This window comes from Sorex fumeus, unplaced genomic scaffold, assembly GCF_029834395.1.
Source record: "Sorex fumeus unplaced genomic scaffold, SorFum_2.1 ptg000171l, whole genome shotgun sequence".
Lineage (NCBI taxonomy): Eukaryota > Metazoa > Chordata > Mammalia > Eulipotyphla > Soricidae > Sorex > Sorex fumeus.
Window position 1 is genome coordinate 1,975,702 of NW_026606228.1, and position 17,285 is coordinate 1,992,986.

General features: G+C 41.3%; 1 pseudogene; it reads right to left on the reverse strand.

The window, feature by feature from the left end:
- Positions 1-14,277: 14,277 nt before the first annotated feature.
- LOC130017047 (sphingolipid delta(4)-desaturase DES1-like) lies at positions 14,278-15,513 on the reverse strand (annotated as a pseudogene).
- Positions 15,514-17,285: the final 1,772 nt, after the last annotated feature.

The window sequence follows — 17,285 nt, forward strand, 5'->3', positions numbered from 1 at the left end:
GAGCACTGTCAGGAGTAATTCCCGAGTGCAGATCCAGGAGTAACCCCTGTGCATTGCCGGGTGTGACCCAAAAAGAAAAAAAAAACAACTATTAATAACTTTGCAAATAGCAGTTCTTAGATTTTTTTTTAAAGACTCATAGCAGACCTATCAAATGATATACTACATATCAGAAGGAAAGATGGGATAAAGTAAAAAAAAATAAAATGAACCTCAATAAAATCATTACCTCACCACAAACACTTTAGATTTTTATATTATCATTAAGATTTGAAGGTATTATACAAAGCTTCTTGGGAAAACAACAGCTTAGAAAATTCACGGTCACGGTCCAGTCACGGTCCTCCAGTTGTTCATCAATTTGCTTGAGCGTGCCCAGTAGCATCTCCATCGTGAGACTTGTTGTTACTGTGTTTGGCATATCAAATACATCACGGGTAGCTTGCCAGGCTCTGCTGTGCAGGCGAGATACTCTCGGTAGCTTGCCGGGCTCTCAGAAAGGGGCGGAGGAATCGAATTCGGGTCAGCCATGTTGACTGCTTGTAAGGCAAATGCCCTACCACTGTGCTATCACTCCAGCCCAAGGAAATTCATAGCCTTGAAATAAGTTTTTTTCAAGAACCATTAAAGGAAAATCTTTAAATGACAAGACAAATTTCACAAACAAGCATAACTTCCACAAAGTGAAAATAGTTTCTTTCACTCAATAATATCACTTAATATCAATAGGCTAAGCTCATCAATCAAGAGACACAGTGGTGAATCATAGTGATGAATGGATAAAAAAACTGAATTCAACTCTGATGCCTGTAAGGGACATATATGTACAGTCAAGGAAAACACAGGCTCAGAGTCATATTCTGAAAGAGTCTTCCAGGAAAATGATTTAATTTTAATGGTAGGGGTGGCCATAGTTATACATACAGCATAGTTATACAGACAACATACTTATAGAGACTTAATATTTTAAAAATGGTTATAAAAGTCTGATGTCATTTTTTATTGATCAAGGGATCAAGACATCCAGTGTAATGCACAGTCCTAAACAAACAATTAATTGAGCATCAAAACTCTCAAGAGAATTAGAAACATACACCCTGCTCATGGATAGGAAGAATTAACATTGTCAAAATGGCAATACTCCCCAAGGCACTATACAGATTCAATGTGATCCCTATAAGGATACCCATGAAATTCTTCAAAGAAATGGATCAAGCAATCCTAAAGTTCATTTGGAACAACAAATGCCCACGAATAGCTATAGCAATTCTTGGGTAAAAGACAATGGGAGGTATCACCCTCCCCAACCTCAAACTCTACAACAAAGCAGTAACAATTAAAACAGCATGGTACTGGAACAAAGACAGAGCCACAGACCAATGGAACAGGGTGGAATATCCCTACATACAACCCCAAATGTATGAACATCTAATCTTTGATAAGGGAGCAAGAAATGTGAAGTGGAGCAAGGAAAGCCTCTTTAACAAATGGTGCTGGCATAACTGGTCAACCACTTGCAAAAAATGGGCTTAGGCCTCAACTTAACGCCATGCACAAAAGTCAGATCAAAATGGATTAAAGACCTCAATATCAGACTAGAATACATAAGGTACATTGAAGAAAATGTCAGTAAAACCCTCTACAATATTGAGGCTAACGGTATCTTCAACGATGACATGCCACTGACCAACCAAGTGGAAACAGAGATAAACAAATGGGATTATATTAAAAAAGAAGCTTCTTCTGCACCACAAAAGATACAGTGACCAAAATAGAAAGACAATCTACAGAATGGGAAAAGATATTCACCCAATACCCATACGATAAGGGGTTGATATCAAGGATATACAAAGAACTTGGTTGAACTCCACAAGAAGAAAACATCCAACCCCAGCAAAAATTGGGGGATGAAATGAACAGAAAATTTCTCAAAGAAGAAATCCGAATGGCTAAAAGGCACATGAGAAAATGCTCTACATCAATAATCATCAGGGAGATGCAGATCGATACAACGATGAGCTATTATCTCACACTACAGAGATTGGCCCACATCCAAAAGAACAAAAGCAACCAGTGTTGGTGCGGATGTAGGGAGAAAGGGACTCTCCTTCACTGCTGGTGGGAATGCCGACTGGTTAAGCCCTTTTGGAAAACAGTATGGAAGATTCTCAAAAAATGAGAAATTGAGCTCCCATTTGACACAGCAGTACAACTCCTGGGAATATATCGTGGAGAAGCAAAAAAGTATAGTAGAAATGACATCTGCACCTCTATGTTCATTGCTGATCTGTTCACAATAGCCAAAATCTTGAAAAAAACTGAGTGTCCGAGAATAGATGACTGGTTAAAGAAAATTTTGTACATGTACACAATGGAATACTATGCAGCAGTTAGAAAGGATGAATTAATGAAATTCGCAAACAAGTGATTCTATATGAAAAGTATCTTTCCAAGTGAAATGAGTCAGAAAGAGAGGGACAGGCATAGAAAAACTGCACTTATTTGCAGATTATAAAGTAACAGAATGGGACATGAACACCCAAGAATAGTTGAGATAAGTACCAGGAGGTCTGCTCCATGGCTTGGAAGCCAGCAGCACATGCTGGGGAAAAGCTGCAATTTTGCAGCTAAGATAGAGAAGGGAACACCAAGTAAAGGATGTTTGGAGGACTCGCTTGGGATGCAAGATGCGTGCTGAAAGTAGACAATAGACTGAACACAATGGCCACTCAATACCTCTATTGCAAAACACAACACCCTTAATGAAAGAGAGAGCAAAAAGGAATGCTCTGCCATAGAGATGGGGAGGGTGCGGGGGATGGGGTGTGGGAGGGCTACTGGGTTCATTGGGGGTGGAAAATGAACACTGGTGGAGGGATGGGTACTTTACCATTGTATAACTTAAACCCTAACACAAAAGTTTGTAAGTCTACAACCGTACCTCCTGGTGTCTCACTAATAAAAAAAATTTTTCAAGAGAAGTAGCCAAGGAAAACAAACCAAAGAGTAGGGTCACAAAACCTGTGGCAGTAGGCAGGGGGAGGAATGGGTGAAAGTGTGCCTTGCAAGATTTTTGGAGATAAATGGGCACTCTGGTGGTGGTTTTGATTTTGTATATACATACATAATACATACATGTATTATTAACAATATTATAAGTATTATTAAAACTATTATTAACAGTAATATAAATTATGTAGGCAATAAAAAGGTAAAATGGAATAAAAGTTGTTATTGTGATATGTATGATATCCTTTCAGTTACAGTATGGAAACTATGGTGCAGAGAGAGAGAAAGATACAGAAAGATATATAGAGTCAAGAAGAAAAATCTGCCATAGAGGCAGGTTGTGGGGTCAGAGCAGTGGGAATGGGTAGGAGAGAAACTGGAGACATTATGGCAGGAAATGTACACTGGTCAAGTGGTGGGTGTTGGGACATTGTATGACTAAAACTCAATTCTGAACAAATTTGTCTCTGTGTATCTCACAGTTATTCAATTAAAATTGTTTTTATGTATATTAAATTTCTTTTTATAAACGTTGCTCAATAGTGGAAAGTAAAGAATTCTGTATGTTAGTAAATAGAGGTTGTTAAGTGACATCAAAATGTGCTCTTTCCAATTGTCTATGCTTCTATACTTCCCTCCGTGGTCATAATTTCTCAGTGCACTATATCATTCCTTAGAGAATTTAATATTTCATATAAAATTCATATAAGACCAAAAGATTAAAATTGAAATGGAGAAGAGCTGAACAGTTACTCATTGAAGACATATACATGGCCAGTAGCTAGATGAAAAAGTGCACTTTACACTTAAAATCAGGTAAACGAACTTCAAAATGATAGATAACACCTTACACTAGTGAGATTAGTTCACATAAAAAATAGAAATGAGCATTACTGTTGAGAATGTGAAGGAAAAACAGAATCTCCATCCACTTTTGGTGTGAATGTAAACTAATTCAACTTAATCACTTAATCACTTAACTTCCCGTTAGTCGTCAATTTGCTCGAGCGGGCGCCAGTAACGACTCCATTTGTCCCTGTCGCGTGCTAGTGTAGCCCAATGGCATCTGTTCGCTCTGGGAAAATGAAGAGCCTCAAACCGATCCTTCATGATCTTCACGAAGAAGTCTGACCATCTGGTAGGTGGGCGGCCACGTGGTCTTTTGACATCTCGTGGAAACCCGTCAGTAACAGCTCTAGTCCAGTGGTCATCTTTAAATCTCATTACGTGACCAGCCCATCTGATTTTTGACACCATGGCAAATGAGACAGCGTCCCTGATTCTTGATCGTCGACGGATGTCAGAACTCTGGACTTTTTCTCTCATTTGAGTGAAACGTGATATTCCAAGCTTAGCTCTTTCTATTCTTCTTTGGGAGACCTGAATAGCGTTCTCATCTTGTTTGCGTAGGGCCCAGGTCTCTGAGGCATATGTTAAAGCAGGAAGAACAGTGGAATCAAAGAGACGTGCCCGGAGCCGGAGGTTCTACATCCTCTTAGCTATTTCTTCGATGTTCTTGAAGGTGTTCCAAGCCGCTCTCTTCCTCCTGCGCAGCTCGGGTGCCAGGTCATTTGTCATGTTGACTTCTCGACCTAGGTATACATAGATATTGCATTCGGAGATGGCCGTTCCGTTGAGAGTGAATGGGGCGTCAGGAACGAGGCTGTTTCTCATAAACATTGTCTTCGTAAGATTCAGCGGTATTCCTACCTTTCCACACTCACGGTCAAAGTCAGCCAGCATTTGTGCCGCTTGGCTGATGTTTGGTGTTATTAAAACAATGTCATCAGCAAAGCGGAGGTGGTGTAATTGCCGACCATCTATCTTCACTCCCATTCCTTCCCATTCCAGTCGTCCAATGATGTTCTCGGGAGTGTCACTGAAGAGTTTCGGTGAAATGGTATCACCCTGCCGAACCACTCTCTTGACATCAACGATCACTTCTTTGTAGAATGGTGAGATCCTGGTAGTGAATCTGCAATACAGCTCACGGAGGATCTTGATGTATTGGGCTTGAATGCCCTGATTGGCTAGGGCTTCAATGACCACTTCCGTCCTAACAGAATCAAAGGCCTTCTTTAAATCAATGAACGTTAAACAGAGCGGCATCTTAAACTCCCGAGAAACCTCAATGAGTTTGGTTAATGTGTGGATATGGTCGATGGTGCTGAATCCTTTGCGGAACCTGGCTTGCTCGCATGGTTGTCCTTCATCTAGTGTTCTGCCAATCCTATTTAGGAAGACTCGAGTGAACAACTTGTAGATGACAGACAATAGGCAGATAGGGCGATAGTTGCCAATGTCATGGATGTCTCCCTTCTTGAACAGTAGTACGGTCCTGCTGGTTTTCCATTGGGACGGAACCTTGCATTCAGACAGGTAGCGAGTGAAGAGCCGAGCCAGTGTATTGATGAGTACTGATGGCAGGTCCTTCAGGTGTTCAGGTCTGACCTTGTCTGGGCCGAGTGCTGTTTGTTTCTTTACCGACAAAATGGCATGTCAGATTTCGGAAGGGAGAACATTGGGAATGACATATCCATCCTGTGGAATTTGGTATGTTGGCAAGTGGACATGGGTATCGAAGAGATTTGAGTAGATGTCATGGATAATCTTCTCCATTGCCGTTCTGGAGGATGTGATGGATCCATCAGGACATCGGAGGGCAGTCATCTTGGTTTTGTAGTTGGCGAAGGACAGGCGGGCATAACGAATACTTTTCCCAGCTTCTGCCAGATCTACCAGTACTTCTCCTCTTCTCTCTTTGAGGTCTTCCTTGATCGCATCTCTGCACTGCTTTGTGAGCTCGGACGCTAGGTTGTGGTTGCCTGAGGCATGCGCCAACCCACACTGGCGAATTAGCTCAAGAGTTTTGGAAGACAGGCATTTTTTTTGTGGCTATCTCTCTCTTGGCGTTCCTCGCACATTCATGGAGGTGCTGAACCAGTCAATCGTATTCCTCGTCAATGTTGTCAACAATGGCATCTTCCCATGTTGCCGCAATAGTGCCAAAGAGTTCCCAGTTGGTTGTCGTTCTGGGAGTTCTCTTTTTGGACTTTGCAGCCCTTTCTCCCCGCTCTGTGAAGTAGAATTTTGCACGAAGGCGACGGTGGTCTGATCCCTTTCGAAATTTTGGGACAACAGTGACAGGCAAAACCGTAGATTGAATATGATGTGGTCTATTTCGTTGTGGAATCGTCCACCGGGAGACTCTCATGTCCAACGTTTAGATTCTGCTTTCTGGAACTGTGAGTTACCATGGATGGTCTTGGTCGACATGATGAACTAAGACAGTCTCTCACCCTGTTTGTTCCATTCTAGGCCATGGGTCCCGATGTGAAGTTCTTCAGCTGATCTTCTCGGTCCTATCTTGTCATTAAAATCACCCACGATGATCTTTAGAAGGTGTGGTCTTCTTTATAGAACTTCTCCAGCTCCATGTAGAACTTCTCGATTTCTCTTTCATCATAATGAGATGTTGGTGCGTAGACAAGGAAGATAGAAACTGCAGGCAGTGAGCCACATCTATTCAAATGTAAACGTCTGATTTGGGTTGTTAGTCATTCGAATGAATCAATGCTCTTGGCCAAGTTTGTGTTGACAAGGACACCGACGCCTCTCACACATCTTTTATCGCATGTTCCGAGGAACAATTCTTCTCCAGTGTCGAAAACGCCATGGTGAGATTCGTGCCTTCTTGTCTCGGTCAGACCAATGATGTCGTACTTGATCATTCGCGTTTGTACCATCAGGTCCTCGATGGATGTATCTGATGCTAGCGTACGTGCATTGAAGGTACAGACGATCATTTTTGTCTTCCTTCGTTGTGGCAGCCTAGTTCGGCCTTGAGATTTTGTCGGCCTCCCCTTTCTCATCCTTCTCAGTGCTGCCATGTCGGTGAAGCCTTCAGGGTCAGGTGAATGAGACCAGTTGTAGTTACTGGTTTTGGCATATCGAATACACAACGGATAGCTTGCCAGGCTCTTCCGTGCGGGCAGAATACTCTCGGTAGCTTGCCAGTCTTTCCGAGAGGAATAGAGGCTTTTGAGGCGACCTCTAATCACCCTTGTAGGTGTTACCATATTTGAACCCTATCAAATATGGTACGACAATTCCGGAAGATGGGTATTTAGTGTCTTATGATGTGTCGCGCGGCCTTAAGTGTGGCGACGGCTGGGTAGTGGAGGTAGTGTCGAACTAACTAATAATAACTAACTAACTAATATGTGCTCGCTTCAGCAGCATATATACTAAAATTGGAACGATACAGAGAAGATTAACTAATTCAACATCTAGTAGAAAACATTATGAATTCTCAAAAATTTAAAATTGAACTGCCATATGACTTAGCAATTCCACTTCTAGACATCCACAGCAAAGGTCTGAAAACACTACCCTGAAAAGTTTTTTGAAGTCCTAAGCTCAATGAAATCCTTTTCAACATAGCCAGGTTATGGGAACAACCCAAATTCTTAGGGATAGAGGTGTGAATAAAGGAACTGTACTCTATATACTCATAGAAATTCCATGCAGCTAAAAAAATAAAATCATGCAATTTTCTACTACATGGATGGAATTGGAGGGTGTCAGGGTCAGTGAAGTCAGTCAGAAGGAGAGGGACAAATACAAGTACCATTCCCAGTGTACTATTGTTTTGACCCAATATACCAGAAATTCTTGATCTGTTTTCCATTGATGGCCATTTCGATATTTTAATGTCTTTCTGATTCTAATCATTGGTGCTGTAAACATTAAGTGCTATAGCACAGCGGGTAGGGCATTTGCCTTGCACGTGGCCGACCCGGGTTCGATTCCTCCATCCCTCGCAGAGAGCCCGGCAAGCTACCAACTGTACCCTGCCCTCACCGCAGAGCTGGCAAACGCCCTGCGGCATATTTGATATGCCCAAAACTGTAACAAGACTCACAATTATTGGTGCCCGCTCAAGCAAATCAATGAACAATGGGAGGAAAATGGTAGGACAGTGTTAGATGAGATAAACATAAGTGTGTAAATATCTTTTTTAAAGTTTTTTACATTCTTGGGATAGATTCCAAAATGTGAGCTTACAAGGTTATAAGGAAGCTCATCTTTTTTTTTTTTTTAAGAACTATCAATAGTCTTTTCTACAGAGGATGAACTAGATGACATTCTCACTGACAAAGAAAAAGGGTTCTTTTTGAAATGGCATCCACATCAACAGTGATTTTTTCCGAACTATGGATTATATACCATTGTCACTGATGTGAGATGATATCTTATTGTCATTTTGATTTGCACTTTTTTTGATGAGAAGAGATATTTTTTCATATGCTTATTAGCAGAATTCATGTCCTCTTCATGGATGTATTTGTTTATCTCCTCACTTTATTTTTGCTGGCTGTGTGTTGTTGTTGGAGCCTTGTTGAATGCTTTTATCTGATGCATAGTGTGCAAATATTTCTCCCATTCAATAGGGTCTTTTATTTGATTCAAATTAATTTATTTTCCATTAAAAAATTCTAGTTTGACGTAGAACCATTTGTTTACTTTTGTGAGTGTTGTTTCTGCCAGTGGAGTTGAATTATTAAAGGAACATATGATGGGGATATCCTAAAATATTCTATCTGTTATCCTCAAAGAATTATCAGGCTTCTGTTCTGATCTAGAAATCTTTATTCCTTCACTACATTTATTAAGTTTATGTTCAGCTTTTTGATGCATTTTGAAGCTATTTTAAATGTTTTTAACTTTTAGTTCATTGTTTGTATATATATATATATATATATATATTCAAATATTTTTTGTGTGTATTGAAATCATTTTGTAGCCTGATATTTTGCTGTATTGGTTCATTGTGGCTAAGGGTTTTTTGTTTAGTATTTAGGGCTTTCTATTAATTTTATTAATCATTTGTGAATAATGATGGTTAAATTAATTCTTTTCAAATCTGAGTCTTTTATTCATTTTTCTTTTTATGCCTGGTTGCTCTGAAAATAATCTCCAAAACTATGCTGAATGATATTGGAAAGTGAACATTCTTGTCTTGTACTTGATATCAGGGAATGACTTCTTTGAGGGGGGAACACACCCAGTGGTTCTGCATGCAAGGGATTACTCCTTGCAAGCTCAGAGGATAAAATGGGGTGCTTTGGATGGAACCCAGGCCAGCCTATGCCAGGCAAGCCTCCTAATCACTGCACCTCACTTTGGTCTCACAAGGAGAATACTTAGTTTTTTTCATTACTGTGTATGGGGTTGACTGTAGATTTCTTGCAAATGCTCATTGTTACCTTGAAATTTATTTCTACTAACCAATTTGAATTTGTTTTCTTTCTTTTGCCTGGTTGTAGTGGCTATGATATCAAGACTATGTTGTATGTGATTAATTTTTTTGGTTTTGGGGAAATACCCAGTGATGCATAAGGGTTAGTTCTAACTATGCACTTAGAAATGACTATTTGTCATGTTTACAAGAACATATGGGATACCTAGTTCAAGAGTTAGGTAACTCTTGAGCTAATTCGCCAGCGTGGTTTGGCGCATGCCTCAGGCAACCGCAAGCTAACGTCCGAGCTTGCAAAGCAGTGCAGAGATGCGATCAAGGAAGACCTCAAAGAGAGAAGAGCAGAAGTACTGGTAGATGTGGCAGAAGCCGGGAAAAGTATTCGTAAGGCCCGCCTGCCCTTCGCCAACTATAAGACCAAGATGACTGCCCTCCGACGTCCTGATGGATCCATCACATCCTCCAGAACGGCAATGGAGAAGATTATCCATGACTTCTACTCAAATCTCTTCGATAGCCATGTCCACTTGCCAACATACCAAATTCCACAGGATGGGTATGTTGTTCCCAACGTTCTCCCCTCCGATATCCGACACGCCATTTCGTCGGTAAAGAAACAAACAGCACCCGGCCCAGACAAGGTCAGACCTGAACACCTGAAGAACCTGCCGTCAGTACTCATCAATACACTGGCTCGGCTCTTCACTCGCTACCTGTCTGAATGCAAGGTTCCGTCCCAATGGAAAACCAGCAGGACCGTACTACTGTTCAAGAAGGGAGACATCCATGACATTGGCAACTATCGCCCGATCTGCTTATTGTCTGTCATCTACAAGTTGTTCACTCGAGTCATCCTGAATAGGATTGGCAGAACATTAGATGAAGGACAACCATGCGAGCAAGCAGGGTTCCGCAAAGGATTCAGCACCATCGACCATATCCACACAATAACCAAGCTCATTGAGGTTTCTCGGGAGTTCAAGATGCCGCTCTGCTTAACGTTCATTGATTTAAAGAAGGCCTTTGATTCTGTTGAGACGGAAGCGGTCATTGAAGCCCTAGCCAATCAGGGCATTCAAGCCCAATACATCAGGATCCTCCGTGAGCTGTATTGCGGATTCACTACCAGGATCTCACCATTCTACAAAGAAGTGATCGTTGATGTCAAGAGAGGGGTTCGGCAGGGTGATACCATTTCACCGAAACTCTTCAGTGCCACCCTCGAGAACATCATGCGACGACTGGAATGGGAAGGAATGGGAGTGAAGATAGATGGTCGGCAATTACACCACCTCCGTTTTGCTGATGATATTGTTTTAATAACACCAAACATCAGCCAAGCGGCACAAATGCTGGTCGACTTTGACCGTGAGTGTGGAAAGGTAGGACTACAGCTGAATCTTACGAAGACAATGTTTATGAGAAACAGCCTTGTTCCTGACGCCCCATTCGCTCTCAATGGAACGACCATCTCCGAATGCAACAGCTATGTCTACCTAGGTCGAGAGGTCAACATGACAAATGACCTGGCACCCGAGCTGTGCAGGAGGAAGAGAGCGGCTTGGAACGCCTTCAAGAACGTCGAAGAAATAGCTAAGAGGACGAAGAACCTCCGGCTCCGGGCACATCTCTTTGATTCCACTGTTCTTCCTGCATTAACATATGCCTCAGAGACCTGGGCCCTACGCAAACAAGATGAGAACGCCATTCAGGTCTCCCAAAGAAGAATAGAAAGAGCTATGCTTGGAATATCACGGTTCACTCAAATGAGAGAAAGAATCCGGAGTTCTGACATCCGTCGACGATCAAGCATCAGGGACGCTGTCTCATTTGCCAAGGTGTCGAAAATCAGATGGGCTCGTCACGTAATGAGATTTAAAGACGACCGTTGGACTAGAGCTGTTACTGATTGGATTCCACGGGATGTCAAGAGACCGCGTGGCCGCCCACCTACCAGATGGTCAGACTTCTTCCTGAAGATCATGAACGATCGGTTTGAGGCCCTTCATGTTCCCGGAGCGAACAGATGCCATTGGGCTACACTAGCACGCGACAGGGACAAATGGAGACGTTACTGGCGCCCACTCGAGCAAATCGACGACTAACGGGAAGTTAAGTGATTAAGTGATGGGATACCAGGCACAGAACCCATGTCAGCTGCACGCATATCAAAAATCTTACCCACTGTACTATCACTCCAGCCCCATGTATGTATATTTTAAATTTTGCTTTCAGCAAGCACTTATAAAATTATGTTGAATGATACTGAGAAAAATGAACAACTTTGTCTTGTGCCTTGTCACAGAAAGAAGGCTTTAAAAATTTTGCCATTCTCTTTTATGGAGTATAGAATAACATAACATGAGGCTGACACCCAAGGGCCAGGAGGATTGCCCCATAGCCGGCAGCCTGTCTCATGGGCAGAGGGGAGAAGGCAGATGGAATAGAGAAGGGATCACTAAGAAAATGATGGCTGGAGAAATCAGTCGGGATGAGAGATTTGTGCCAAAAGTAGATAATGGACCAAACACGATGACCTCTCAGTGTCTCTATTGCAAACCATAAGGCCAAAAAGTAGAAAGAGAGTATGGGGAATATCATCTGCCATGGAGGCAGGGGGAGGGTAGGGAAGGGGGGTATACTGGGGAGATTAATGGTGGGGAATGTGCACTGGTGGAAGGATAGGTGTTTGATCATTGTATGGTTGTAACCCAAACATGAAAGCTTGTAACTTTTTCAAGTGATTCAATAAAATTAAAAATAAATTAAAAAAAAGAAAAGCACAAAAAAATTGCCATTGACTTTCATGTTTGTTGTATATGGCCATTATTAATTCTTTCACTGTCATTGTCCTCCCGTTGTTCATCAATTTGCTCGAGCGGACCCAGTAACATTGTGAGACTTGTTACTGTGTTTGGCATATCAAATACATCACGGGCAGCTTGTCAGGTTTTGCCGTGTGGGCAAGATACTCTTGGTAGCTTGCTGAGCTCTCAGAGAGGGGCGGAGGAATTGAACTCAGGTCGGCCATGTCGGCCATGTGCAAGGCAAATGCCCTACCCACTGTTCTCAAGGTACATTTTTTTCTATGCCTATTTTTATTAAGTTTTTGTGATTGTTGAGATCCACTAAAAGTTTTCTTTGTATCTACTGATATGCTCGTTTGAGTTTTATATTTTTTGATCATATGGTGTATTACATTAATTTATTTGGAGCAATAGTACACTGGGTAGGGCGTTTGACTTGCACACAGACCACCCGGGTTTGACTCCTCTGCCCCTCTTGGATAGCATGGCAAGCTACCGACAGTCTCCCACCTGACCAGCAAAGCCTGGCAAACTACCGGTGACATGTTGGATATGCCAAAAACAGTAACAACAAGTCTCATAATGGAGATGTTACTGGTGCCCACACGAGAAAATCAATGAAAAACGGGAGGACAGTGTTACAGTGCTATACTTAAACATCCTAGGGTCACTGAGATGATGTCCACTTGATCATTGTCTATGATTCTTTTAATATATTATTGCATTTGTTTACCTAAGATTTTGCTGAGAATCTATATTTCGGTGTTCATCATGGATATTAGTCGGAATTTTTATTTTTAGTTTCATCTCTGACTACTTTTGGTAATGGTAAGATTGACTTTATTGAAGCTACTACAAAAGATTCTTGTTTCTTCACTATTTTTAAATATCTTGAGAAGTATAAATAATATTTTTTGAAGGTTTTATAAAACCCGTGAGTCTATCTGAGCCATAGTTTGCAGTTATGGGGAGGTTGTGTTTTATTTATCTTAATTATTGCAATTGGTTGGGCATCACCTGGAAGTTCTCAGGGTTATTTCTGGCTCTGTGTTCAGCTATCACTCCTGGTGTGGCTCAGCAGACCAAATGGGGTGCCACGGATCAAAGCCAGGTTGGAATGCTCAAAGTGAGGGCCGTACATATCTCTCGCTCCCATTAGAGAGGTTTTAAATTATCACTCAAATTTTCTTTTTGATGATGTTTTCCAGGTTTTCAGTTTCTTTACAATTATTACTGAGAAACTGTATAACAATTAGAATGCATACTTAGCTTTAGGTTTTCCAGCTTAGTAGAAGCAAGTTATTCATAGTAACTGCTTACGATTTTTTTAATTTCCGAGATGTTTGTTACAATTTTCCACTCTTCATATCTGATATGAATTATTTGGGTTTTCTCCTGTGTTTCTCATAAATTCTTTTTTTCTAGCTAAGATTTTGACCATTTTGTTTACTTTTTAATTAATTGATTTCTACTCTAATTTTTATTATTTTCTTCCTCTTCCTGATTTTATCTTCTTTTGTTGGTCATTTTCTAATTTCTTTGGCTGTGCAGTCATGTTATATTTATGTGGGTCCTTTCTTCTGATCAAAGCTTGTAAACTTTCCTCTTAATACTGTGGTTACTGTGTCCCCAAGTTCTCATAGCTCAATTCCTCATTCTCATTTGTTTCCAGGAATCTTTGAATTTCTTTGAGTTCCTCTCTGACCCATGAAGTTTCATGCTTTCTTAATTTTGTATGAGTTTGTGCTTCTCTCTTATTGACTTACTAATTCTATCTTTGTAGATTTGCTGTTGTTTTTCATGTCATTTTGATTACTATAGATCTTCTTGTTCTTTTTAGATTTTCTTTCATTGGTATTCTTTGAGCCTCATGTATTTCCCAACCTTCTTTAGAAAACTGGAAAATTTTCAGCTATTATACCTTTAACCAGCTTTTCCTCCTTGATCCCACTTTACTCTTGTAATAGAACTCATGATTCTAAGGTTTTTCCCCTAGGTATCGCGTACAATACTCTTCAATAGTATCTCTTCAATAATCTTAATTTTTCTATTTTTCTTATCTATTTCCTCTTCTTTGTTGGTGGAGTTGTGTAATTTGTCTTCAAAGTTATTGATTACTTGATTATTTTTGTGATAAATACTATTTATTATAATTAATTGCTCAGTTTATTAGCTGTTTTAATACAGTAAATCCTCATAGTGAAAATAATAAAGTAGAAATAGCTTTCTAAAAGCTTGTTTTTATGATATGTTTAGAAAATGTCAGACAAGGTGAAAATAACCTCCACAATGATAACGCAAAGAACGAATTTCCTGCAGGGAAAGCTGAGGACTGGAATGCTGGCCGCAGGGGTAAAGCCACATAAGCCAGAGAGATATGAGAGTGCCTACTCGGAAACTGCATCAGAAAGGCCTCGAAACATCACTCAGTGTCAGAAAGCTTCAGGAAGGCTAACTTCCACTTTATCAGCTTTGGGAAGTCCCAGAGAATTCCCTCAGCTATAGTAACATTCATTCCAGGGACACCTCTCCTTTCTGATGCCTCTTCATTATTGAATAGGGGCTAATTGAATCATCCATCACAAAATCATACAGTACTCTGATCCAGGAACTGTAATGGGAGAGGTTGTCGTAGTACTCAGCTGCAATTTCCCTTACCAGTGGAAGTCTTTTTCCAGGAATGTTAGGGAAGTCATGGTGTCCATTATGGTAGCCCACATTGAAGGTAAGCAAATCCAGAAGCTCATAATATGAGTACGTTTTATGTCCCTTTAGGAACATGTAGTGTTCTGCAATAAAATGTCCAGAAATCGGGTGCAAACCTAGACCGCGTAAGGATGCTGACAACATGGAGACTAAAGATTTAATTCCAAAAACATAGTAAGTAATAATGTTGAAGGTGATCTGGATGGCAGTGTTGATTAGTTCCAGGTTAGTAATGGGTTTGGGGTTGATGAACAGGTCGAAAAGCATAGAAGAGAGGATGAAGAACAATCCAAATAAACTCCTGAAAGCAGTACAGAAGAACCAGCCTTCAAAATCGGTTGAGATATCCACATCAATGCCATCCCCTCCAAGGTATCGATGGTGATCCATATGGTACCTCTTAAAGGAAATTGATTATGGAACGCCGATAGGAAGATTAGCAAACATGCCAAACCAGCGGTTCCACATCCATCTGCAGTTGCCAAAGGCGCTGTTGTGGGGCACCTCGTGGATTGCCAGAGTCATTGAATGGTTAATGCAGCTGCCAAAGGCATATGCACAGAACATAACCCATTTCCAGTCCAGGTCCTTCAATAAATAAAATGCAACCAACTGGGTGAAAGCCATCATAATTACAATCCAAATCAAGTTGGGGTCAGGTTTCATCAAGGATTTTATCTCTGGATAATTTGCCAGGATCTCCTGGCACCGGCTGGTGTGTGACTGGTCAGTATAGACTTGCTTCTTCTTCATTTTTACCTTATTCATTTCTATTTGAATGTGTTCTTTTATTTTTTCCCAAGAAAATCAAGTTCACTGGTTCTTTGTTCAATTGTTTCTTTCAGATAATTAAACTCTGAGGGCATTGTTGTTCTAAAATTTATTTTGATTCTTAAAAAAGTTGTGATTTAGAAGCTAGAAAGTTTGTACAGGGATAGGGCAATCCCTTTGTGTGCAGTCAACCCAAGTTCAATCTCTGGGGCCCCATGTGCTTCCCTTCGCCCTGCTTACAGTGATCCCTGAGAGCAAATCAAGGAGTAAACCATGAGCACTGCCAAAATTGGCCCCCAAACATAAAAGAGAGTATGATGTACATGAAGATATATGTGGACATTTTAACCAAATTGTGTTGCTTCTTTAGTGTATGAAAGATGAAGTTTTGACCACTCATGATCCAGGGCATTTCTTTACTGTTTTTGATTTGCAGTTCCCTTTGTGAGTAAGATGTGTAGAAGTATCCTTGGTTGTGTTCTTTGGTGCCAGAGTGGCTGCTCAATGGACTCCAGGACTATGTGGGTCCCCCAAGGACAATTTTTTGGTTATTAGAGAAATAAAAATGTATATTCCTTAGGCAGTGCTCTAGAAACTTAATTCCTTCACAAACATTTTTATAATAAATATTGATTTGTTTTGATATAGGTAATGACTAAGGACATACCTATAGTCTATTACAATCAATAGGCCATGTCTGATGTTTTATCAAGTAAAGAGGCATCTTCTCCCCAATGTAATTTTAAAATAATAGCCTATCTGAAGACCTCTGAGGAGGCAGTTCAGAGTTGGAAATATTAAGCTTGCTTTGGTACACAAATAAACTGATAACCCAGGTCACAAAATTTAATGTCACATTTTATTAGTCTCATCTGAAAGAAGAAAAGTGTGTAAACTCACACAAAAAGGGCACGGCACACAGCGGCGGTGGCTCTATCTCTCCCGCCTCCCACGTTCGGTAGTCTCACCCTTCTCCCACCCCAGGAGGTTGATGGCGATGGTCAGGCAGGGGAAGGAAATGAGGACTAGGCTGGTTGGTATTAGTCGTGGTTTATTCCAATCCTCTCTCCATCTACACCAGCCTCCCTTCTCTGCCTCTGCTCCCCGCTTCTTCCTCCCTTATCCTACTTTGTTCTCCTTCTCCATCCCACTTCATCCTCCTTTTCCTTCCGATCCTCTGCTTCTTCCTTCTGAACCCCTTCTGAACCCTTCTGAAACCCCAGTCCACTCCTACAGTCTAGTTAAATCCCAAAGCATGAGGGGTTGGGGTAATAATTACACATGGGTAATTATTAGGTCACAAACATCCAGGACCAGCCACCACCATGCTGAGACCACTCTCCGCACACATGAAGGTACTGGCAGAGGGACAAAGTCACGAGGGTTCCGGGCCCAAGATCTCCAAGCCTACTCGGATTGGGGCCGGGCATCCTCCACCCAGATCCTCCAAACTCCAGTAGGCGGGGGTCACACCCACCAACTGGTCCCCTGGCGCCGTGTAATCCCATCAACGGCCAAGACCCAGAGACTATAAAACCCAGCTCCCGGAACCGCACGACATCTTATTATGACATCTTATTATCTCATTCCTACTTTGGACAAACTGGCAGGCTACCAAATGTAGCCTGCCCACACGGCAGAGTCTGGCAAACTCCCCGTGGCGTACCCAATATGCCAAATACCAGTAACAATAGTGGGTCTCATTCTCCTAAAGAGCCTTGAATATAATC